The sequence below is a fragment of the Equus asinus genome, chromosome 29, assembly GCF_041296235.1.
Source record: "Equus asinus isolate D_3611 breed Donkey chromosome 29, EquAss-T2T_v2, whole genome shotgun sequence".
NCBI lineage: Eukaryota > Metazoa > Chordata > Mammalia > Perissodactyla > Equidae > Equus > Equus asinus.
This window is the reverse complement of record NC_091818.1, coordinates 44,317,341-44,342,522: the sequence shown is the minus strand read 5'-3', so window position 1 is coordinate 44,342,522 and position 25,182 is coordinate 44,317,341.

Sequence of the window (25,182 nt, the reverse complement as noted above, 5' to 3'; positions counted from 1 at the left end):
ACCTGGATCACGTCTTTAACAACTCTAGAGGTAGAAAATCATTTATTCTCTTTAACTCATGCTTCCAACTCCCACTAGATGTATGCCAGGAAACAGTGATATGGTCGAACTAAAGTTTAACTTTTTCAAAAATGCAAATTCTAGGGCCAGCCTGGTGGCATAGAGGTCAAGTTTGGTGTGCTCTGCCCTTTGGTGGCCCGGGCTTCCCAGGTTCTGACCCCGGGTACAGACCTACACCACTCGTCAGCCATGCTGTGGCAGCGACCCACATACAAAACAAAGATTGGCACAGGTGTTAGCTCAGGGTAAATCTTCCTCAGCAAAACAAATCTTGATTGCTATTATTGTAAAAGTAACATATGCTCATAGTAGCAAAATCAAACGAAAATGAAAAAATGCAAATTCCATATTTAAATTGTGTTTTTACCAGAATATATCCTTATTGTTCATCACTTATGTATAGTAAAGTGCCATATATAATTTTTGCAATGCACAAATAATAATGACTAAGGCAAATATTTTTCAAAATAGATTTGTAGTCTTTACTGATTTCATTAATTCAGTGTATAAAAATGTGCCTTTTAATTTTCCTAGAATCTGACCTTCAAAATGGAGGCAACCCTAAAATTCTTCAGACTTTCAGTAGATTAAAATATTCCGTTGGTGTATTGTGGTTATTAGGTGAATGCAGTCTCTCCCTTTAGTGTCTGATTGAAGGAGTCAGAGAATTCTTTAAGCTGGTTATGCTACAAAGAGCTGGGAACAAAGAAGATGATTTTAGCCAATTTATCCATAGAGCAATACCTTTTTAGAACATACATATCAGGCATATTTTTAGAACAGTAAGATAATTTTCAAAAACCGATGCACCGCATGAAATGGCAGCCCGCAAGTATTTCAGTACCATTTGTAACATTCACAGAAACTTCCTTAAAGAGCAAGGAAAGGGTTTCAATGTGCCAGGCTAATCTGGATTGTTTAAAGCTCTGTAAGATAACAGAATTCCAGTTCGTGACTCACAAAATAAGGGACTTTATGAAAGAGTCGCAGGCCAGTGCCCCTGCTGGTAAGAGAAGCACAGGAGGGTCGGAGGCCCTGTTTGCATTTGTTAACAACACAGCCCCTGCTTGATGTTGTCCTCTGGTGTCTGATTTTAATAACACGTGATTGAAGCACAGGGGAACAACGTCCCATGATTGGGGCGTATTTCCAGCATTTCTGTAGCTGGATTCCCTTCTCCTCTGACCCTGCACCGCTAAAGGCGGGTTTCTCGGGCTTTCTTCCAGGCTGTCTGCCCACGGCCTCCATGGGTGCCATCAGCCCTCTCCTGAGTGAGCGTGGTGGGTAGAGACAGAAGCAGAGTGCCCATCACACCACGCTATCTGTGCAGTCTGGTGAAGCATTTTGTTATAAAAGGGAATAGAATTAACTACAAAATGAGATCAGATTGCCTGTGGATTTTATAAGCATTTATGACACCCTGAGTAAAGGGACCCACTCATAGGACGTAAGGGTTTTCTTGCAAATAGACTCACTCTAAAGCCGTGTATCAATACAAGGCCACATCTCCTACCCGTAAATTGTGGTTCAGTCTGTCTAAACAGGCACCTTTCCTGTAGGCTGTGTCCTAGCCTAGCTTCTCACCACCGTTTCAGTAAAACGCCACCTCCAGTCCATGTTCTCAAAGGTAAGCTCAGACTTAAGTAGCCCTTATTGTAGCATCATCGTATTTTTTCTTTCACGTTCGTGTGCTGTTCTATCCATGTGGTAAGTGAGCGCTTTCTCCATCTAACACATTTTAGGTTTAGGAAGAGCTCTGGAAATCTTTCTTAACTTGCCTCCTCCCAGGGGCCAGCCGGCTCTCACTGGGTCCCAGATGGGATGCAGGTTCAACAGCAGGCGTCTCTGTGTCATTTATTTCCCAGCACCCAGCAGAGCATCCGTGCGTGGAGGTTCAGGACACAGCTGTGGAGGGAGTAAATCAGTGTCCTCACTGTGGCTCCTGGCATTCCACGCCCGTTATGGATGATGCAGCTTTGTAATTATTTACATAAACAGCTCTCCACCAGGATCCAGAGTTCCTTGAGGAAAGAAAGTCATTTCGTTCGTCTTTATATCCTCAGCCCCTGTCAATAAGCCTGGCATTCTTCTCAAAGGATGGATCAATTATTGAAAATCGAATTCAAGCCAATTTTGGTGCAAAGTGTACTTGTGGATTCTATAAGTGCTCATGGGTTATGGAAGCTGGATGTACATTTGCTGTATAGAAGAAATTAGAGGAATAGAAAAATAAAAATTCAAAAAGCTAAGTTTTTAGCCGTTAACAGTTATTTCTTACACTAAGTGTTTGATATACCTCTATGACATTCTCTGCTATGAGCTGTTAGCCAATCTCTACATCCCTGTGAGGGTCCAGGATGCTGTAATCAGAGATGGTGCAAACTGCTTCTCTTAAAGCTGATGGCAGATTTTCCTTTCTAGTAGAGTCTAACAAATCATTTCGGAGAATTTTACCCAAGGTAGGATCAGGAAATTGACAATGTGACTGTCATAAAAAGGAAATTTGTGTTTACCAGAAGGAAAGTCACCGACATGTGACAAAAATAACACCCTGGCTAAAACCAGAAAACATGATCTGTTATTTTGACTGGTAATATTAAGAGAGATGCTTACAGGCCTCCTGACCTGGGAAGGATTTGTGCCCTGATGGAGGCAGAGCTCACTACACATCAGGCAGAGGAGAGAAGCTGAGACTGAGAATGAAATAAATCCTGGACGGCAAAGCAATGATGCCGCAAAAAAAGATTGAGCTGTTTTGTGTTCAAGTTATTCTTTCCTTCATTATAGTAAACTGAGAAGAATGGATAAAAATGTAATGCAATAATTCAGTAATTCTTTCTCGAGCGCCTACTATGTGGTGATGCTTTGCAAACTCTTGAGGTAGCATAAGTCATAACTGGGCCCACATTCGCGGGGGTCTGCCTATGGATTTGGGAACAGTCTGATCTGATAAGTAATGAAGGGATGGCAAAGAGCCCTCGGTAAACCATAGATCGTGTAATTAGAGTGAAGCTTTTCTCCAGGCTGAAAAGTAATTGTTGGCAGGTGCACATGTGAAAGCCAACGCCAAAACGCATAATGTTGAAGAATTATTATTCTCGTTATCACAACTTCCTCAGTAATTCTAACTGTCAAGTTTTGCTGAGTGATTATGCAAAAATAGATAATAATATAGACTTGTATTGAATTGTGCCTCTGGATAATTGCATTGTCATATTAAACCATTAAAAATACAGAGTTATTATTTGCACATCTTCTTGGACGCAAAAAAGATAAGCCCGTCACAGAACCTAGACTGAGGCAGGCTGTTACCAACACGTGTTGGATCTCTGTCATACACAAGTGCTGTCGTAGGTGTGACCGACCTCATGCGTGCCCCCAGACAGGCACGCGTTACAGAAGGCCAGCAGACCAGGGCATAAACGTCTCTAAAGCTTCACAGTAACGTGTCCTCTCAAAGGTGACAATTGTATTTGAACATACAACTTATGGGAAACGGAAGATCATGTTTACGTTAAAAGTATTTTATCTGGGAAAGTTGCATTTTAGAGGTCCCAAAGAGATTGAACTTCGTTGAGTCTGAACACGCTCATCTAAAAAGCTTCATTCATTCGTTCAAAGTATTTATTAGAAATGAGAAGTGTAATTAGTGTGCTGTGCCTGCAAAAATGTTTTGTTACGAACTGTTAAAACCTCATGTTTTTTTTTTTTTTTCATATGGTCTTCCTGAAAACTCACTCTGTGTGTGTGTGTGTCACCCAGCACCCTGTGGTGTAAATATTTATAAGTGGACTTGACTGCTCTCAGCTCTCTTGCTGTCTTGAGTCATCTGCTGCGCTTGGTGGAAGATGATTCCACCTGGAGATCAAGGCTGGAGCAGGAAATCACTGAGATCACTTTCACTGAATCATTACCGGAAAAAGCATCAGATGCTATTCGGATCATTATTATTGTGTTACAAATAACCCCCAAACTTACTGGACTGAGCAACCATTTCATATGCTCACACATTCCACCCTCCAAGCGTCCTTCGTTTTCAAGAAACAGCCGGGATTTGCAACGACTGGCCTTATTAGCTGCCTCCCGCGGTGAAAAGTTGGGGACGGTGGTGTCCAATTGGCTTTTTTGGTTTTTTACTCTCTCTGTTCTTTTAGTTCAGTCTGCATTGCCTCTGCTGGTCCATTACTCTAAAAACTCTGTGTGCCTTTTAGAAGAGTCCTGGGATTCCCAGGGTCAGACAAAAGCCGGATCCTCGCCTCTAAGACAGGCCCGTTTCCATCGTGCGCCCGAGAAGAGGCTGAGGGACACTACCCTTCACCTTCTGAGAAGCGTTCCCTGTGTGTAACAGAGTGCCCAGGAGGCAGGCCCTTGTGTCTCAGAAGCCGTTTTGTCCTTGTGCAAAGGCCTAGGAGGTACGATTGAATCTCCTGAGATCTGAGGTGGATTACAGGCAAACCTTTGGCGCCATCTTTACCCCAAGGCTGTATTTTCCTGACAGCAGGCAGGGTTTGGTCTTCCCCCTGAGGTGCTGTCTTTCTCTGAGAAAGGGACGGGGGATAAAACACAGTTTTCAGACCCAGCAAGTTCTGACTCATTTGTATTTCTAGAAAATTCCGCATGAAAACTGAATAGATTATTCTTGAGCTCATCTCTCCTCTGGCATCTTGCCATGAGCAGTGAGCAGAATGGAGACAGCTCCTCAACATGCTGCCCAGGTTTTCCTTGAGTTATTGTCCGCGTTACTTGAGCTGACAGCTACCAACTTTGTACCTCAACATAGCAAGAGTCTGCCTTCCTCCAGCTTCAATACCATTTTCCTCACTTTCCTTAAACCTTTACTGACACCCTCCTTGAAGTCTTCTGAGTTTCCACTAACACTCCACATGAAGGTGTCAAGCTCTTCTTAATAGTTCCTAGCTTCTCTTTGCCAGTTGGTACAAAGCCATTGCCATCTCTTTTAGATTTTAGGGGGTTGAAGTCAATAAATTTTCTTCTTTACTTACATGCCTGGCATTTGGGCCGGGATGATTCCAAGACCATGACCATTAACCAGAGCATCTACCCAGGATTCTTCCATGTGGTCTGCTCACAACATGGTGGCCAGAAAGTGCTGGATTTCTCAGATGGTGACTTAGGTCTTCTAGTCGAGCTATGGCTGTGGCAATGAGTTATTCCTATGGCTAAGGTGTAAATTCCATTGTCTCTTGTGACCCATCTCAGAGGTCACATATCATTACGTTTGTTGTCCTCTGCTGGAGGAAAAAGCCACAAGCCTTCCCAGACAGACATGGGCCCATCTTTGATGGAATGGTGGCAAGGTCTCATTGCTGAAGAAAACGTGGAGCAGAAGAAATTGTCGCAGTCATCTATGAAACATAAAGTAGCATGAATTCACCATGCCAAGTATATTGTTATTATGGGTAGAATTATGTCCCCCCAAAATTCCTATATTGAATTTCTAACCCTCAGGACCTCAGAATGTGACTCTATTTACTGATAAGGTCTTGAAAGAAATGATTAAGGTAAAATGAAACTGTTTGGATGGGTCCTAATCTGACGTGATTGGTATCCTTATAGGAATACATTTGGACACACACACACACAGGGACGACCATGTGAGGACACAGGGGAAGATAGCTGTCTAAAGTCAAGGAAAGAGGCCTTGGGGGAAACCAGCCCTGCCCACACCTTGATCTCTGACTTCCAGCCTCCAGAACTGAGAAAGAATAAATTTCCGTTGGTTAAACCACCCAGTCTGTGGTATTCTTTTATGGCAGCCCTAGGAAACTAACAAATTATGTTTCCCTTTGTAAAATGGTAAGAAAAACAAAAAAAAGAGTTTTAAATAAACTTGTAAATAAAATTGTAAGTTGTGAATAAAAATATTGTTATCTGGTAAATTTTCTCTTCTAATACAGGCATGTAGGGCATTAGGTTGCGGGAAAACAAAACAAAACAGAAAACACCTAAATTAGAAAGATGGAAAATACAAAAACTTAAAGCTCAAGTCAACAATTAATAAATATTTAGTTCAGTAATAAAATATCTCCTTTGCCTCAAACTGACATCTCAATTAAGTGGAAAAGTAGTGCCATCCCTGTAGGAGCGTCCAGCTAGAGGTTCCAAGACTGTCTGCAGTGTGAAACAGTGATTCACAATCGCATACATTTTTGTTATGTCTCTGTCTTGGTTCACTCCCTGTCCTATCTCTGTTGTGCTTTTCCAAGGGGTGGTCCACCTCTACACATCGTACACATCTTTCTCTCTCTCTTTTTTGTATTGTGCTAACAACATTTAACATGAGATCTACCCTGTTAACAGATTTTTGAGGGCACAATACAGGATTGTTGACAATAGACACAATGTTTAGAGCAGACCCCTGTGACTTCTTCATCTGGCACAACTGAAACACCTGTTGAACATCAGCTCCCCATTTCCCCCTCCCCCCAGACCCTGGAACCAATCATCCCACTCTAAGCTTCTATCAATTTGACTATTTTAGTTTTTTAATTTTTTGGTGAGGAAGATTTGCCCTCAGCTAACATCTGTTGCCAATCTTCCTCTACTTTATATATGGGTCACTGCCACAGCATGGCCAACAGGTGGTGTAAGTGCACGCCTGGGACCTAAACCCACGAACCCAGGCTGCCAAAGTGGAAAGCACTGAACTTAACCACTACTCAGTGGGGCTGGCCCCAATTTGACCGTTTTAGATACTTCATACAAGTAGAATTAGACAAAAGTTGATCTTTGGTAAGTGGCTTATTTCACTTAGCACAACGTCCTTGCGGTTGATCCATATTCACAAGTGGTAGGATTTCCTTCTTTTATGAAGGCTGAATGATAGTCCGTTGCATGTCTACAACACGTTTGCTTCATCCACTCATCCATCCAGGACAGTTAGGCTGTTTCCATATCTTGGCTCTGTGAATAACGCTGAGATGAACCTGAAAGTGCAGATCTCTTTTTGAGATTCTGAGAAATCAGGATTCTTTTGGATATATGCCCAGAAATGGGATTGCTGGATCACACGATAGTTTATTTTTAGTATTTTGAGGAGTCTCCATACTGTTTTCCATAATGGCTGCGCCGTTTTAGGTTCTGATCTATGGTGCACAAGGGTTCCGCTTACTCCACTTGGTATCTTTGGGTTTTGTCCATATTTCATTGTGAAATTGGTGCTTCTCTGTGGGAGCGAGGACTGGGACCTCCTACCCCACCATCCTGCTGACGTCAGGCTCCTCTACATCCATCTCCCTGTGCTGGGCTTAGAGCTTCCCAGCCAAGATGCAGGGAGAGGTCAATCAATGTGCAGACTTCCTCTAGGCATTTCCTTTAAGCACTCAACTGAGATATGTTTTATCTCTACAAATTATGTTTTCCAAATTAATTAGATTTAAAAATTTATTTGTCTGCCAGCCTAAATATTATTATTTGTTCTTGAAACAAAAGCAAGAAAACCATATGTCTAAATGCTTCAGAAATGGTTTCTTTTTCAATTGGCCCATCTTGAATAACATGTGTGCATATAATCTTTATTAAGTGGGAACTAGAAAGTAACACTTTTTATGGTTCCTTCACATATTGGTGTTTTTCAAATAGGAATGATTTATGTTGTCATAAGATATTACTTTTGGTTTTGGAAATATTTCTCCTTTGAAAATACATGATTAGCACGCTGCTTACTTTAGACTATATGCTCAATAAATGTGTTTTGAACGAACATGTAAATGGTAGAAAACCAATGATTATTATTGAAGCATCCGGTGCAAAAATTCACAAACACACATATAAATACAAACAATAATCTGGTTTAAGAAAATTATCAGATATGCCTTTGATATCAAGATCTCTAATGAAGAAATGGCTTTATAAACTCAAATATATGGAAATGTAGTTTAAAAATTATAAATCAAAATTTCTTTCTGGGTATGCTTACCCTGGGAAGACTGTCAATTCATCTTAATTAGCATTAATTTATTTTCAGATGACGTGATGAGTTTTATAGTTATCATTCACTTATACGCGCATGTCCACCCCCCGGCTGCCAAAAATCCTTTGAAGTATCAAAAATCTTACCTTTAAAAGCATAAAATGGCAAGACAATTACACTGGTAACAAAAGAAGTATGGCATAAATAGGCCTTAAAATCCATTTACAAAGAAAAACTACATGATATATATGCTTATATATAAGTGTGAATGCATCAGCAGACAAGGAAATGCATCAGTTAACAGTGCTCGCTTCTGGAGATTAGGGGTGGGACGGTGGGGTGACGGGAAATGTTCACCTTATCTTCTCTGTGCTTCCATTTGTTTGTTTTTTCTCCAGTGAGAATATATGAACACATTACTTTTATAATCAAGAAAAGCAAGCACACACGTTACTTAAAACCTTGCGCTGATATAGACACACACATATCTTTAGGACTGCTTCCATTGCGTGTAAAATGCATATGGCTTCTGGAGAAAGAGTAAGTAGTAATTTAAGGTCCACGTGTGTCTCCTGGCCATCTAGAGCTTATTTTCCCTATGACTGTTAGAACTCATCCGTGTCCTCCTGCAGAGAGTGGTGACATGGTTTTTCAAATGTTTCTAACTTTGCATGTGTTTTTGTATTAAGATATTGAAGAGTATTGTAAAAGCTAAAGATTAGAAAAAGCCTAATTATCACAGATGTTGGCAAAGGATTTGAGATGATTTAAAATAGAGCAATACAGGCTATAGGATGGTTTATCACAGTGGCTTTGCAGCAGGCTGAGCAACAACCCACAGGTGGAGGCTGATGTCTATTTGGGTCCAGCCACAGTGTATGACAGTACGGAGTATGGAGCCACCATTTTTGGTCCCCTCCTCTTTGTCATGTTTCAGATAATTGATTAAAGAGTAGAAGTGCTGCTTATTTAACCTGAGGATGACATTATACTCAAAGGACTGGGGAACAGACTGGGTGGCAGAATAAGTATTCAAAAAGGCTTTGCCATCTAGTACAATGAGCTGAATACAATTTGTATTTAATATTTTATAGAAAGAAATATAACATCAGATACTTTTAAATATTAAAATGTGATGCACAGTGAAAATGTTCAGAGATGATCTTTAAGAATGGTAGGGGACTTTAAAATATCACGTGCACACACACATCACACCACCAAGAATTGAAAAATGCATGGGTTATTTTGCCTGGATAAGAGGAGATGTGGGCTCTAGGACAGCTATCTCATATAGACTGTATTGTAAAATATTAATAGATTTTATTTTGCATGTTTCCATAGGGATAGGATAATCGATAGTCAATGCATATATGCTCCTATGAGGAAAAGCTTTTAAGACATACAGGATATTCTAGAGATGAGATGTGACCCCTTGGCCAACTTAGCAGAGGCGAAAGCTCTTTATAGACAGGGTTTAAACTCTGGGTCATTCATTACCTTTAAGGTCTCCTTCAATCATGAGAGGCTCCTACTGGATTGGTCAATAAACATAGAGAGGGAACCTCACTGTATGGCCAATGGTTTCAAGGCTGGTGACGAAGCAGCGCACATGACCACTGATTCTAAGACTGGTTCAGTGTTGAATACTCTGCTTTAAGCACGCGATAACTTTGAACACATAGGAAAACGTCCTTTGTCCATTTGTAGGAGTTCATTCGCACACCTTTGGAAAAGTAGACACCGTTGTTCACCGAGTTCCACCTTCTGAGAGCTCACTGCTCCAAAGCTAGAGCACTCAGTGAAACCACATGCTTCAATGTTACTTTCTTCACTCTTAATTTTAAATCATATCTAAATGGGAAAAAAAAACAGCCTTTAGGGTCAGGCATGTAAATTGCATTTATCACACATGGCAATGAAATCATCAATCAAACCTCAGAATACTTCTCTCCATTCAAAAAGCAAGAAAAGTCCTAATTGAGTTCCATTATGTTTCTGATGTGAAACAAAGTATTAAACTTCTAAGGCTTTGGTATAAAACTACAAACAGTGTCAAAACACAACAAAACGTTGTCAAAGCAAACCTATGGAGACAGTATTAAGATGTCAAAATTAAAATGATGTCATTGTAAATTACAGTAGCACTTTTTAAAATGAAGCACGAAGGCCTCTATTTATATGAGTGTACACTGCCACTCATTTCAAACTAATTGTTCTTGCCAGATGTGTAGGAGGTGTGATAAATGTTCCTAAGTGCAGAGAATATACATTCCAAAAATAGTTAGGGCATTGTTCAAAGTGAGCTACAAAATTTCTGTCAGTTTTGATAGTTACTTGAAATCCACTTTATTCTTCAATATTATGTGTTCCTATTTTCTTGTAGTCATGATACATACACGGAACTAAAAGTTATAAAGATATTTGTCTTTATATTCTTAGATCCTTGCACACAGCTTGGAGCAGAGTAGGAAATCAACAGATTCTTTATTAAGTGAATAAATAAACAAGGACAATGAAATGATTTTATGACTTTAGAGCTAATAAGAATTAAATTATTATTAAAGCAAAATGGTTACTAATGAGAAATTTGGTAAACCAAGTCCAATTTTAAACTTTGTTATTTTGTCATTGTGGCCATTCCAGCTGTCTTCCAGCTCATCCTCATTAAGAATTATCTGCTCAGGGCTGGCCCAGTGGAACATTGGTTAAATTTGTGCACTCCACTTTGGCGGCCGAACGTTCACAGGTTCGGACCCCTGGTGCAGACCCACACACGACTCATGAAGCCAGGCTGTGACAGCATCTTACATACAAAATAGAGGAAGGCTGGCACAGATGTTAGCTAAGGGCCAATCTTCCTCACCAAACCAACAAAAAAATAGAATTATCTTCTTAGTACTTAAATGAATCTCCCATAGAAAAATTACACATCTCATATTTTTTCAGAAACCATAAATTTGATATTTATATCACGTCTTAGAATTTAGTTAACTGGTGATGTACAAACATTAATGATCCTATTAGATGAATAATTCTTACTTCTGTTAATAATATATATTTAAAATAATAACGTTCTGGCATTGGAGTTTTTTTTAATAATTTATAGCTCTCAAAACTAAGTTACAGAAATATCTTATACTCTAACATACCTGGTCATTGCCCCAGTTCTGATTTCTATATAATATATGTAGCAATTATAATATCTGTTCTGACTGTACTTTCTTCAGCACTGAATCACAGACACATAAACACACACATATATAATTATTATTAACATCTATATAACATGTATAATATATATTATAATATATAATGGTTATATAATATAAAATATTGGTATATTATATTATATAATTAATGTATTATCATATATTAATATTCTTTATATTATGTATTCATATTTTATTTTACATATATATATTAGTATCTTGCATTAGTATAGTACATTTGTTACAGTTGACGAACCAATATCAATACATTCTTACCAACCTTAAAGTGTATGGTTTACAGTAGGGTTCACTCTCGGTGGTGCGCCTTCTGTGGGTTTAGACAAATGTGTGATGTCATATGTGAACCATTACGGTCCCATACAGAGTAGTTTCACTGCCCTAAACATCCCCCGTGCTCACTCATTCGCCCCTGGCTGCTGAGTTTTTAAGATTCAGCATTGAAATCACACAGTACAGTTTTCACCAGGGTCGTGATCCAGCTTAGATTCCAGGTGATGGAAGCAGCCTCTGTGTATTCAGGGGCGGAGTGACGAAGAATTTGGGGCTATCTCAGTCCATCACAATTTATCTTCTTCCCACAAGTCCCCTCTCCCCTTGTACCTTCAAGCTGATGTCCAGGTTCAGCAGCTCCTGACCGATGGGGTCTGAGTGTGGGAAAGGCCCCTGCAGCAGCTTTTCCCAGGTGGGTCCTGGGGTGCAGAGACCTGTGAACGAGTGACCAGTCGTCTGCCCCTCACACATCCGGCACACAATGGGGAGACATGGACTGTGACCTGAAACAGACAGAGGAAGAGAGAGCCCTGAGGAGTCCCTGCTCCCTAGTGATCCCAGCCCAGGCTGTGCTACGGGGTCCACCTGCTCTCCCTCAACAGGAATCCTGTTAAAATCCCCGAGCAAAGATTTCCTTTGGCTTTGGATTCTTTTATCTCAGGTCCTGGCTCCTTCTTTGAATCATTCTTCCTTTTTCAGAGGAAATGGCCCTTGTTTGCACTGAGTAGCTTGCTCAGCCTGTAGAAGATTTGGAGCCCAGACTCCTTCCATTTCTCTGGCTCTCTCTCTTAGACCACATCCACCCATCTCTTCAAGATAGGGATTTCCTCTGGACTGCAGGATTCCTAGAAGAACCTGGGCCAGAAGAGAAGCCAGGGGATCCCAACTCTAACCTTTCTGAAATCTTAGCAAAAGTCATAGAACCGCACCTTGACTCTTTTGATACGGAGGCCACGTTTTTCTGATGGAGTCCTGGATTTGATCTCTGCCTTCAGGCCATTTTAAATTTTGAAATTCTTATGCCGGTTAGGGAGGCCAGAAATTTTGAAATTCTTATGCCAGTTAGGGAGGCTAGAAATGAGAAACAAATTTAGTTTTTCAAACCAGGATGTCCCAGGCTGGATTTTTTTTTCCCTCTAATTCTGCTGAAATTCTGAAACTAGAGAGTTGCTTCTTTGTTTCATTTTCTTTTCCTGTACTTTATCTTAGGCAACTAAGAAGAACCAGTTGGCTCATTCGACTTTCTTCCTTGACATGTCCTTAGCCAGATCCAGGAGATCATTAGGTTCATCTCTATCTTTCCCATGACCACCAGTGGGCGTGTCGCCAGCAGCGGGGTGCCTTTCTTCAGCCTCCAATCTCTTCTCACTGTCATTCCTGAACCTACCAGAGGTCTTGTTATTACCCTTAAGAGCTCTGCCAGGGCCTGGTCCCAAAGCCAGGAGCATGTCACATGGTTAGGATGCTTGTTACCATGGCAAATCACTCTGGCACCTGCTGAGCAGGAAAGCAGAACCATCATGAGTAGTAGTGAGTAAGGGATTTATTATGCCCATTAGCCCTTGTCCAATTTTAGGAGGGCTTGGAGAAATATGGCCTTGAATTGGGTAATCATAGGTCAGAGAAGAGGCATTAATCAGCCTTCCTAAAGCATGGACGTGGGCAGACAAATGATAGCTTATAGGAAACTCTGAAAAGTCAGACCAGGACAGCCAGGGGAGCAGGTGGAGAAGACCATGGAACCTGCAGTGGTCATCAACTGGTTTGGCAGTCCAGAAAAGAGCTGGATGCAGAGTGAAGCAAGTCAAGGGCAAACCAGAGCTGTGTGTCTCTCTCTCACTGAATCTCACCACGATGACCATCGGGGCGGGATGTCTTCACTTCTACCTTCCAGGGTTCAAGCAGAGTTCTGTTGTGCTAATCCTAAACCAGAATCAAAAAGGGAAAGAGATTCTAGGAAACAAGTCGACACAGTACAAAATCACTACACAACCTAACAATACATATGGAAGTCTTAAAACTGTGCACGCTCTTTTGACTGACAGAGTCTAGATAAGAAATTCATCCTAAGGAAGTAATCCGAGGGACACAAAGACATATTCAAGGCTGATCATCCTGTAGTTATTTACTATATAGCAAAACTAGAAGCAATCTTTTGTCCAAGAACTTCAGATTGACTAGTTAAACTTTGCTCATTTCCAATTATAAGGTGGAAGAATATAGCTTATTTTAATAGAATGTAAATTTATCATACATTTAAATAAATATGGAATGATGTATATCAAATCATCTGAGCAGAGGAATAGGAAATTTATATTATTTTCTTCTATGATAGCTCTATTTCCTTTTGTTCATGACTATTTATTACTATCATGCTATAAAATTTTGAAAGATCAATCAAAAGAATAAATAGGAATGAATTCAAGGTTAAAGCATTGAGTAATCTACATAAAATTTTATTGTGATCTTCAATGTTATTTGACATAACAAATCTCTGACAATGTTAATTTAACAAAACTTGATATCTCACCTATGTTAGTATTTACTCAAAAACAGGTACGAAGTTTTTTTAAAAGTATGAATATTCAATTTTTACTACTTACCACAGTGTCTAGATTCTATGAAGTACACTCCAGAGTCAGAATGAGAGCAGGTGTATATATTACAAGGTTGATGGTTCTTAGAAAACCCATATTAACTTTATTTGGAATCTTGCCATTTTTCAAGTGCAGATACATGATCATATGTCAGAGTGTCAGTCTGAAGAAAGCACAAATGGCACACATGTTTAATCTGGGGAAAGTGGGTTATATAGTTTAGTAAATTTGCAACTGACTAATTTTGCAAGAATCGTTCACAATATCAATCACAAAGGGAGATTTGCTGACAGGGTGAAGAGTTAGTTTATGTACTGAGTGTTTTCAAGGGCCACATGGAGAAATTTAGGTAGGTATATACCACTTCATCGAAAGATAGGAACATTTAAAATACACCTTTTTTCCCCCTTTTTCAGTCTTATTCCTTCTTTTTTTATTGAAGTCTAATTGACATATAACCTATTAGTTTCAGGTGTACAATGTAACAATTTGATATTTGTATATATTGTGAAATGATTGCCACAATGAGTCTAGTTAACATCCATGATCATATGTAGTTACAAAATTTTCTTTTTCTTGGGATGAGAACATTTAAGATTCACTCTCTTAACAACTTTCAAATATGGAATTCATTATTATTAACTATACTCACTATGTTGTACATTATATCCCCGTGACATTTATTTTATAACTGGAAATTTGTACGTTTTGATCATCTTCAGCCATTTCACCCCAATACAGCTATAATTACAGTCATGTGCCCCACAATGACGTTTTGGTCAATGACAGACTGCATATACGGTAGTGGTCCCATAGGATTAGTACCACACAGCCTCAGTGTGTAGTATAGGCTGTACCACCTAGGTGTGTAAGTACACTCTGTGGTGTTTGCACAATGACGAAATTGCCTAACCACACATTTCTCAGAATGTGTCCCCATCATTAAATTACTCATGACTGTAGCAGTTTATAAACCTGATCAGACAAGAGAACTGGCAGCCTGATATTGAACTAAAAATACAAAACAAAAAGCTGTAGCATTGAGCGTCTGCAGCAGTCATTCCATTTTGGTCCATTTGCTTAATGCATTTTTCTTGTTATTAAAACAACAGATTGTAGATAGGTTCAAGCTCAGTATCATTACGTAATATAGCATAACATGTTGTGCAAATGATGGAGACTATAGTCTCATAAATGGACCTTGTAAGACATAACTGGTGCTAGAAAAATAAGAAAAAAAATCCAAGTCAGATACTTATCAAAATGTCATTTTAATTTCTGAAGACATAGCTGTCATTAAAAACGTATTGCTTTCCTAACAGATCAATGTATTCTAATTTTGAGTAAATAAAATTGTGTTTTGTTCATTGCTTAAAGATATAGTTAGGTTGGCTGAAGCTTTCTACTTTCATTTTCTTTCTTTTTTGATTAATAGACTTTATATTTTAGAGCACTTTTAAGTTCACAGGAAATTTAAGCAGAAAGTACAGACATTTCCCACATACCCCTTCCCCACACAGGATGCAACCATCCCACTTTCAGCATGCCCCACCAGATGGTAAATTTGTTACAAATGATCAATCTACATTGACACATCTTCATCAACCAAAGTCCATAGTTTACATTAGAGTTCACTGTTGATGGTGTTCATTCTGTGGGTTTGGACAAATGTATAATGACATGTATCCACCATTATAAGATCATACAGAATATTTTCCCTAAAAAATCCTCTGTGCTCTGCCTTTTCATCCCTCCCTCCCCAACCCCTGGCAACCACTGGTATTTTTATGGTTTTGCCTTTTCCAGAATGCCAAAGGGTTGGAATCATACAGTATGTAGCCTCTTCAGAATGGCTTCTTTCACTTAGTACTATGTACTTCAGTTTCCTCCATGTCTTCTCTGGCTTGACAGCTCTTTTTTTTAGTACTGAATAATATCTCACTGCCTGAATGGACCACAGTTTATTTCTCCATTCACCTGCTGAAGTGCATCCTGGTTGCTTCCAAGTTTTTGGCAATTTTTACTAAAGCCGCTGTAAACACCCTTATTCAAGTTGTTGTGTGGATGTAAGTTTTCAACTCCTTTGAGTAAATACCAAAGAGCATGATTGCCAGATTGTGTGGTAAGAGTACGTCTAGTTTTGTGAAAAACCACCAAACCGTCTTCCAGAATGGCTGTACCTTTTTCCATTCCCACCAGCAGTGAATGAGAGTTCTTGTTGCTCCACATCCTCGCTAGCAGTTGGTGGTGTCAGCTTTCTGGATTTTGGCCATTCTAAAAGGTGTGTAATGGTATATCATTGTTGTTCTAATGTGCATTTCCTTGATGACATAGGCTGTGGAGCATCTTTTCATATGCTTATCTTATCTTGTCTGTATGTCTGCTTTGGTGAGGTGTCTGTTAAGGTCTTTGGCCCATTTTTTGATCGAGTTGTTTGTGTTCTTATAGTTGAATTTTAAGAGGACTTTGTACATTTTGGATGACAGTCCCTTGTCAAGTATGTCTTTTGCAAATAATTTCTCACAATCTGTGGCTTGTCCTTCCATTTTCTTGACAGTGTCTTTCTCAAGGCAAAATTTTTTAATTTCAATGTATTCCAGCTTATCAATTTCAATTATTTCTTCAATGGGTCATGCCTTTGGTGTTGTATTTAAAAAGTCATTGCATACCCATAAGGCCATATAGATTTTCTCTTTATCTTCTACACTTTATATAGTTTTGCATTTTACCGTTAGGTCTGTGACCCATTTTGACTTAACATTTGTGAGGGGTACAAGGTCTGTATCTAGCTTCAATTTTTTACATGTGGATGTCCAACTGTTCCAGCACCATTTGTTGAAAAGACTGTCTTTGTTATATTGAATTGTCTTTGCTCTTTTTTCAAAGATCAATTGACTATACTTGTGTGAGTCTATTTCCTGGCTTTTTACTCTATTCCATCGATCTGTTTGTCTATTCTTTTGCCATTACCACACTGTCTTGATTGGTGTAGGTTTATAATAAATGTTAAAGTTGGGTAGTGTAAGTCCTCTAACTTAGTTCTTCCTTTTCAATATCATGTTGGCTATTCTGAGTCTTTTGCCTCTCCATGTAAGCTTCAGAATCAATGTGTCAATAACCACAAAGTAACTTTTTGGAATTTTAATTGGGATTGCATTGAATTTGTAAACCAAGTTGGCAGAAACTGGATCTTCCTGTCCATGCATGGAGAGCACTTCTTTATTTATTTAGTCCTTCTTTTATTTTTGTCATCAGAGAATTTTAGTTTCCATCATATAGCTCTTGTACATATTTTGTTCCATTTATACCTAGATATTTCATTCTCTTGGTGCTAACGTAAATGGTATTGTGTTTTTAATTTTAAATTCCAAATGTTCACTGCTGGTATATACTAAAATACCTGCTTTTATACATTAACTTTGTATCCTGAAACATTGCTATAATTGCTTATTAGTTTCAGGAGTTTTTAACCAATTCTGTGGGGTTTTCTATACAAATAATCATGTCATCTACAAGCAAAGATTACTATTTTTTCGTCCCCAATCTGTATATCTTTTACTTCCTTTTTTTTATTATAGTGTTAGCTAGGAGTTCCATTAAAATGTTGAAGTAAGTTGTAAGAGGGAGACATACTTTCGTTGCTGTTGATGTCAGTGGTAAAACATCCACTTTCTCCTCATTAATTATGACATTGGCTGTAGGTTTTTGTAAATGTTCTTTACCAAGTTGAGGAAATTCCCTTCTATTCCTAGCTTACTGAGAGCTGTTATCATGAATGGGTGTTGGATTTTGTCATATTCATTTTCTGCATCTATTTCAATGACCACGTGATTTTTCTTGATTTTGTTGGGGTTACCCATTACTGGATTTGATTTGCTGATATTTGTTGAGGTCACTTGCATCTATGTTCATGAGAGATATTAGTCTATAATTTTCCTTTTTTTTATAATATCTTTGTCTAGTTTTGATATTAGATAATTCTGGCCTTATATATTCTCTCTTCTTCTATCTTCTGGAACATATTGTAGAAAATTTGTATAATTCCATCCTCAAATGTTTGTAAGAATTGACCAGTCAACTCATCTGCACCTGGAGCTTCCTGTTTTGGAATGATATTAATTATTGATTCAATTTTTTTAATACATATAGACCTATTCAGACTGTATTTCTTCTTGTGTGAGTTTGTGAAGATCATATCTTTCAAGGAATTGATCTGTTATATCTAGGTTATCAAATTTGTGGGCAAGAAGTTATTCATAATATTCTTTTTTGATTCTTTTAATGCCCATGGAGTCAGTAGTATTGTTTTCTCTTTGATTTCTTATATTAGTAATTTGTGTCTTCTCTGTTTTTATCTTAGTTATCTGGCTAGAGGTTTACCAATTTTATTGATCTTCTCAAAGAGGTAGCTTTTGGTTTCATTGATTTTCCTCAATTGATTTCTTGTTTTCAATTTTATTGATTTGTGTTCTGATTTTATTTCTTTTTTTCTATTTATTTTGGATTTAATTTCCTCTTTCTTTTCTAGTTTCCTAAGATGGAAGTTTAGATTATTGATTTGATTTTTATCTTTTCTAAGATATTCAGCCAATGCTATTAATTTCCCTCTGAGCACTGCTTTTGCTGCATCACACATATTTTGATAGATTATATTTTAATTTTCATTTAGTTCAAAGTATTTCATTTACTTTAAGTTTCTCTTGAGATTTCCTCTTTGATTCATGTGCTATTTAGAAGTGTGTTGTTTAGTCTCCAAGTATTTTGGGATTTTTCAGCTACTTTCTGTAGTTGATTTCCTGTTTAATCCACTGGGGTCTGAAAACATATGTTGTATGATTTCTATTTTTTTAAATTTATTAAGATGTGTTTTATGGACCAGAATGTGATCTTAGTAAATGTTAAATGTGAGCTTGAGACAGATGTATGCTCTGCTGTTGTTGGATGAAATACTCTCTAGATGTCAGTTATATCTAGTTGATTGATCATGCTATTTAGTTCAACTATGTCCTTACTGATCTTCTGACTTCTGAATTGATCTGTTCACTACTGATGGAGAGGTGTTGAACTCTCTAACTCTGACAGTGGGTGCATCTATTTCTCCTTGCTGTTCTATCAGTTTTGCCTTGTGCAGTCTGATGCTTTGTTGTTAGGCACATATATGTTAAGGATTGTTATGTCTTCTTAGAGAATTGACATCTTTATTATTATGTAATGCCTGTCTTTATCCCTGATAAATTTACTTGCTTTGAAGTCTGTCCTGTCTGACTGAAAGCTACTCCTGCTTTCTTTAGACTGGTGTTAACATGGTACATTTTTTTCACTGACTTACTTTTAACCTATAAATGTCTTTATATTTAAAGTAGGTTTCTTGTAAACAACATATCTTGGGTTATATTTTTTGGTCCACTCTGGCAATCTCTGTATTTTAGTTGGTGTATTTAGACCATTAAAGTTTAAAGTTATTATTTATATAGTTGGAGTAATAGCTACTATATTTGTTACAATATTTTATTTGTTACCCTTGTTCTTTGTTTCTTTTTTTGTCTTCCACTCATTTTCTGCCTTCTGTGATTTTAATGGAACATTTTGCATGATTTCATTTTCTCCCCATTCATATCAATTATATTTCTATTTTTACTTGATTAATGGTTGCACTAGCGTTTGCATATACTTTTACAACTAATCCAAGTCTTTTCAAATAAAACCATATTGTTTCATGAGTAGGGCAAGTACTTTATAACAAAGTATTCCTAATTCCTCTCTCTTATCCTTTCTACCATTGCTGTCCTTCATTTCACTTATCCATAAGCTATAATTATCAAATGCATTATTGCTATTATTATTTTGAATACAATTTTATATGTTAGGCCAAATAAGTATAAGAAAAATAAAATATTTTATTTTACCTTCATGTATTCCTTCTCTAATCCTCTTCCTTTCTTAATATGGATTTTATTGTCGGATGATGGTGATGGAGACAGTGACAGTGATGATGAAGGTGATGGTGATAATGATGATGATGATGGTGCTGATGGTGATAACCATAGTAGTAAATATGAGTGGTTATGTGCATTATTCTGTTGATCCAAATTAGACCCAGGATGTAGAACTGAAAACAAAGGTAGAGACTATAAGGAAGAAGAAATACACACCATAAACTACTCAACCGAAGATATAGAAGGATAATTTTGACAATTTTCATTTTGATTTATGTATGGTTTGGTATCTAGGAGGCTCAACCATTGTAGTAGATTTGCTGGGTAAATAACTCAGTTTAGGATAAAATTATCTCCTGTGCTATACAATTACCTTATTATTTTTTGGATTCTGTCCCATACTATTATATTCAGAAAATAACTCCAAGAAAAATCAAATATTTTATAAAAGTCAGAACCATATCATGAATCTTAATATTTCCTAAAAAAATATTCAGACTTTAAACTGGGGACATGTAGGGGAAGAGGAAAGAAGGAAAGCAGTGAGCTTAGTCATATTGTGGGGAAAAGATATGGTTTCAGATGCGTGGGCTCTTTTTGGGTTGTGGCTTTCTTCTTCAAAGGCTAAAATGCCTTTATCATTAACATGCTGCCTGTGCTTCATGCTTGACTTTTACATTATTGCTCCAGCTATTACCATGCATGCATTATTTATGTGGTTGGCTATCATGGAAAAAAGGCAAGCAATTTACTTGTCAAAACACATTAGAATGCATGACTTTAAATCAGAGTCGCATAGGTTGGTAAAAAGCTATAATAAATGCACTTTGGCTAATATGTTAGTGTCATGCAGTTTGAGAAGGTGACTGTATTGACTGAGAAGCCAATAACCATTTCTAGGACTCTTTGAGTAGGATAGCACTTTAAATTATTTACACTATCCTTCTAATTGCATAATAGTAAACTCTATTATTATGATTTTTCTTCCCATAGATGAGTTTTAATATTAGAATAGCAAGTGAGTACAAATTAAACTCTCAATGATAGATGTCCTGGAATTAATTGTATTCTTTATTTATGCTCCAAACAGTATTTGAAATGTTATATATTAGAATTACATCACATAGCCATGTATTTCCTTTGCTTTTCTAATCAGTTAAGCATTACCATATCCAAGACAGCTGAAAGAGATCCCATTAGAGCAATGGTTCAAGATCTTTATTCTTCTTAAAAATTGTTCAATTACAAACGAGTTGTAGCAATGGCAGAGATTCTGAAGAGGTCAGCGTTATTGCAGGATGTCATCTTGTACAGGGAGAATAATCAAGCCTACACCCAGCATAACTTTCTCCTGTCTGTTCTTTATCCAGTATTGCCCAGCATCTCATGAATCTAATAGGAATCCAATGAATTTGATGCCATGACTGTGTGCAGTTGAAGAAGACAGAGGTTAAACCCAAAAGGGTCAAGCCGTCATTTCAAATGAGTATTACAGAAGAGACACTCCAAATACTCTTCACCTAAATTCACCTCACTCACATCTTTCCCACGTGGTATAAATGGGTGATTCCTAGATGCACAGGCTGGAGATGTTGCCTCGTCACAGCCCTTCATCTTAGAAAAAGTGAGTAACAAGAAGTCCAGAGGAGTTAAATCACCCAGTGTAAGGTTCTCAAGACATCAGAACTCAAGCAAGATACGAGCACTGTCTGTCTAGTGCTCTAATTTCAAAAGAAACCTTATAACCTTACAAGGCCTACGGTTAGGAAATTGCCTTTAGGATGTCGTGATGGGAGTCTCCTGGCATTGCTCTTCCAGGCTGGCATGGTCTATCAAGGTGGACCTGGGGAGCAAAGATTGGCCCAAAGGATTGGGCCTCTTCAGGAAGTGGAATGGAACCACAGCAGCTCCAAGCGTCTGGACAACAGAGCCTGGAATTGATCTGAAAAGGCAGAGCGCCTGCAGTCAGATCTCTGGAAACCTGTGTAATTTAACCAAGGAGGAGAAAGATCTATACTAGAAGATGTTAATGAGGGAAACTGAAGAAGATACAACTAAATAGAAAGATATCTCATGTTCATGGATTAGAAGAAATAATACTGTTAAAATGTCTATACTATCCCAAATAATCTGCAGATTTGATGCAATCCCTATCAAAATCCCAATGGGACTTTTTACTGAAATAGAAAAAAATCCTAAAATTTCTATGAAACCATCAAAGACCCCAAATAGCCAAAGAAATCTTGAGAAATAAGAACAAAGCTGGAGACATCACACTTTCTGATTTCAGACTATATACAAAGCTATAATAATCAGAACGGTATGGTATTGGTATTCAAAAAAAGGATACATAGTTCAATAGAACAGAATAGAAAGCCCAGAAATAAACTCACACATAAATGGTCAATTAATTTATGACAATGGAGCCAAGACTAAAAAGTGGGGAACAATCTCTTCAATAAGTGGTCCTGGGAAAACTAGATAGCCACACGAAAAGTGTGAAACTGAACCCTTATCTTCTATCACATGAGAAAATCAACTCAAAATGGACTGAAGACTTAAACGTAAGACCTTAAACCGTAAAACTCCCAGAAGAAAATATAAGAGGTAAGCTTCTTAACCTCAGTATTGGCAAAATCTTTTTAAATTTAACACCAATTGCATAGGCAACAAAAGCAAAAATAAACAAGTGGGACTACATCAAACTAAAAAGCTTCTGCTCAGCAAAGGAAACCATCAACAAAATGAAAAGGAAATCTGAAGAATGGGAGAAAATAGTTGCAAACCACATATCCACTAAGGGGTTAATATCCAAAATATACTCAGAACTCACACAACTGAACAGTGGAAAAAGACAAGCCAATTAAAAAATGAGCAAAGTACCTGAATAAACATTTTTCCCAAAAAAGACATACAAATGGCCAACAGGTACCTGAAAAGGTGCTCAACATCACTAATCATCAGGGAAATGCAAATCAAAACCACAATGAGATATCACCTCACACCTATTAGGATGGTTATCATCAAGACGACAAGAAATAACAAGTGTTGGTGGGGATGAGGAGAAAAGGGGACACTTGTGCCCTGTTGAGGAGAATGTTACTGTTACAGCCATCACGAATAAAAGTATGGAGGTTCCTCAAAAAGTTAAAAACTGAACTACCATGTGATCCGGCAATCCCACTTCCGGGTATTTACCCAAAGAAAACAAAACCATTACCTTGAAGAGATACCTGCACTCCCATGAACATTGCAGCATAATTCACAACAGCCTCAGCATGGAAACATCCAACGTGGCCACCATGGATGAATGGATAAAGAAAATGTGGTGTATATGTACAAGGAGATATTGTTCAGCTGTAAAAGGAAGAAGACCCTGCCACCTGGAACAACATGGACGGACTGTGAGGGCACTATGCTCAATGAAATAAGAAGTCAGAGCAAGACCAATACTGTATGGTATCACTTAGATGTGCAATCTGAAAAAACGTCAGACTCATAGAAACAGAGTAGCAAAGTGGATGGGGGATGGGAAGAGGAAGAGATGGGTAAAGGGGACACACTTTCAGCTATAAAGTGAATAAGGTCTGAGGATCTAAGATGAGACATGGTGGCGATGGGTTGGAAACACAGTATTGTATAATTGCAACTTGCTAAGAGAGTAGAATTTAAATATTCTTAACAAAAAAAGATAAATGCGTGAGGTCATGGATGTGTTAACTAGATGGGGCAGTTCTTTCTTAATGTATACATATATTAAATCACCGCGATGTACACTTTAAATATCTGACAATTTTAATTGGCATTTATACCCAGATAAAGCTGGAAAAGAGCACATACAACATTAATAATTCTTATTATACCCTAGGACATAGGATATAATGGGAACAAATTACGCAGCTGACCTCTTGGTTCTGTGAAGTGAGATTTCAGCTATTTTTACATTTTATTCCTTTAAAAAAGTTTTCAATATTGAGCTTCTTAAATTGCACCAATAATTTTTGTATGTTATAAGAAATTTGGAAAGTACAAAAAATGAAAAAATAAAATATGTATATATATATATACACACTGTATAAGCTTTTATAAGAGCGAGTGGATTTCTTATAAAATACATGTTGAGACCTGAATGTATGACACTGATTTGATATTTGGGAAAAAATACTAGGGTCTGGAATGAGCAAATTCAATATAACAGAACAGCCTTTACCACTTTCATCTTTAACATTTTGTATTAATAAACAGTCTCTTTGGGGGTGTGCTCTAAGTTGTAATTATTATTATTAAGAGCAAGGGACATTGGCAATTGCAACTTCATTAATGCATAAATATTCCTGTAATACCTAATATCTCATATAAATTCTAAATTAGTTAAATCTAAAAACATTTATTTTCATTGTACAGTTGTTACTCTAAACAAAAAAGATATTGTCTATGATCTTAACTCTCATGTTTAAGAGTTTTGGCTTTATTTGTTATGCAATGATATTTGAAAGTCAAAATAAAACATCATAAGAATTTTATTTACAGATTTAAGAGTCCACTACTGGATAAAGGAAGGAAGATTAGAGCTTGAAATTAATATATGACATGAAGGTTGATTTGGTTTGCTTAAATTTACCTATAAAATTAATCCACTTTTTAAAAATATTACAAATAAGAAGTTTCTCCTGTAAATGTATGGTCAGCATATGCATAATTTATATATTTAAAAGTTCTGCACTTAAATGTTTTGCTATTTAGGCAAACGCATTGGTTAAATATTTGCATGCATTTTCAGGATGCATACAGGACTATTATAATTATTATTTGAGTGAAAAGAGATGTTCACTGTGTGTCAGCAATGTGCTAAGTTGTTCGAAGTTCCATCCGTTTTATTTTCTTATTTAATCTTGCCCTAACCCCATCAGCATTCTTCAGCCTGCTGCCTGTTTCATTGTTATTAAATTCATACCACTAACATTTTATAGCACTTTAGAGTCGGCCATGGATTGCTTTGGAACCTAAATGGAACACCGAAGTGCTTATTCAAGGAGAATTCAGGACCAGGTTGAACCCTCACAGACTTCCGGGAGGCAAGGAGCCCATTAATGGGAAAATAGTACCTGATTCACACTGAGGATGTTTTCCTTCTCACAAATGTATGAGCTTGCAAA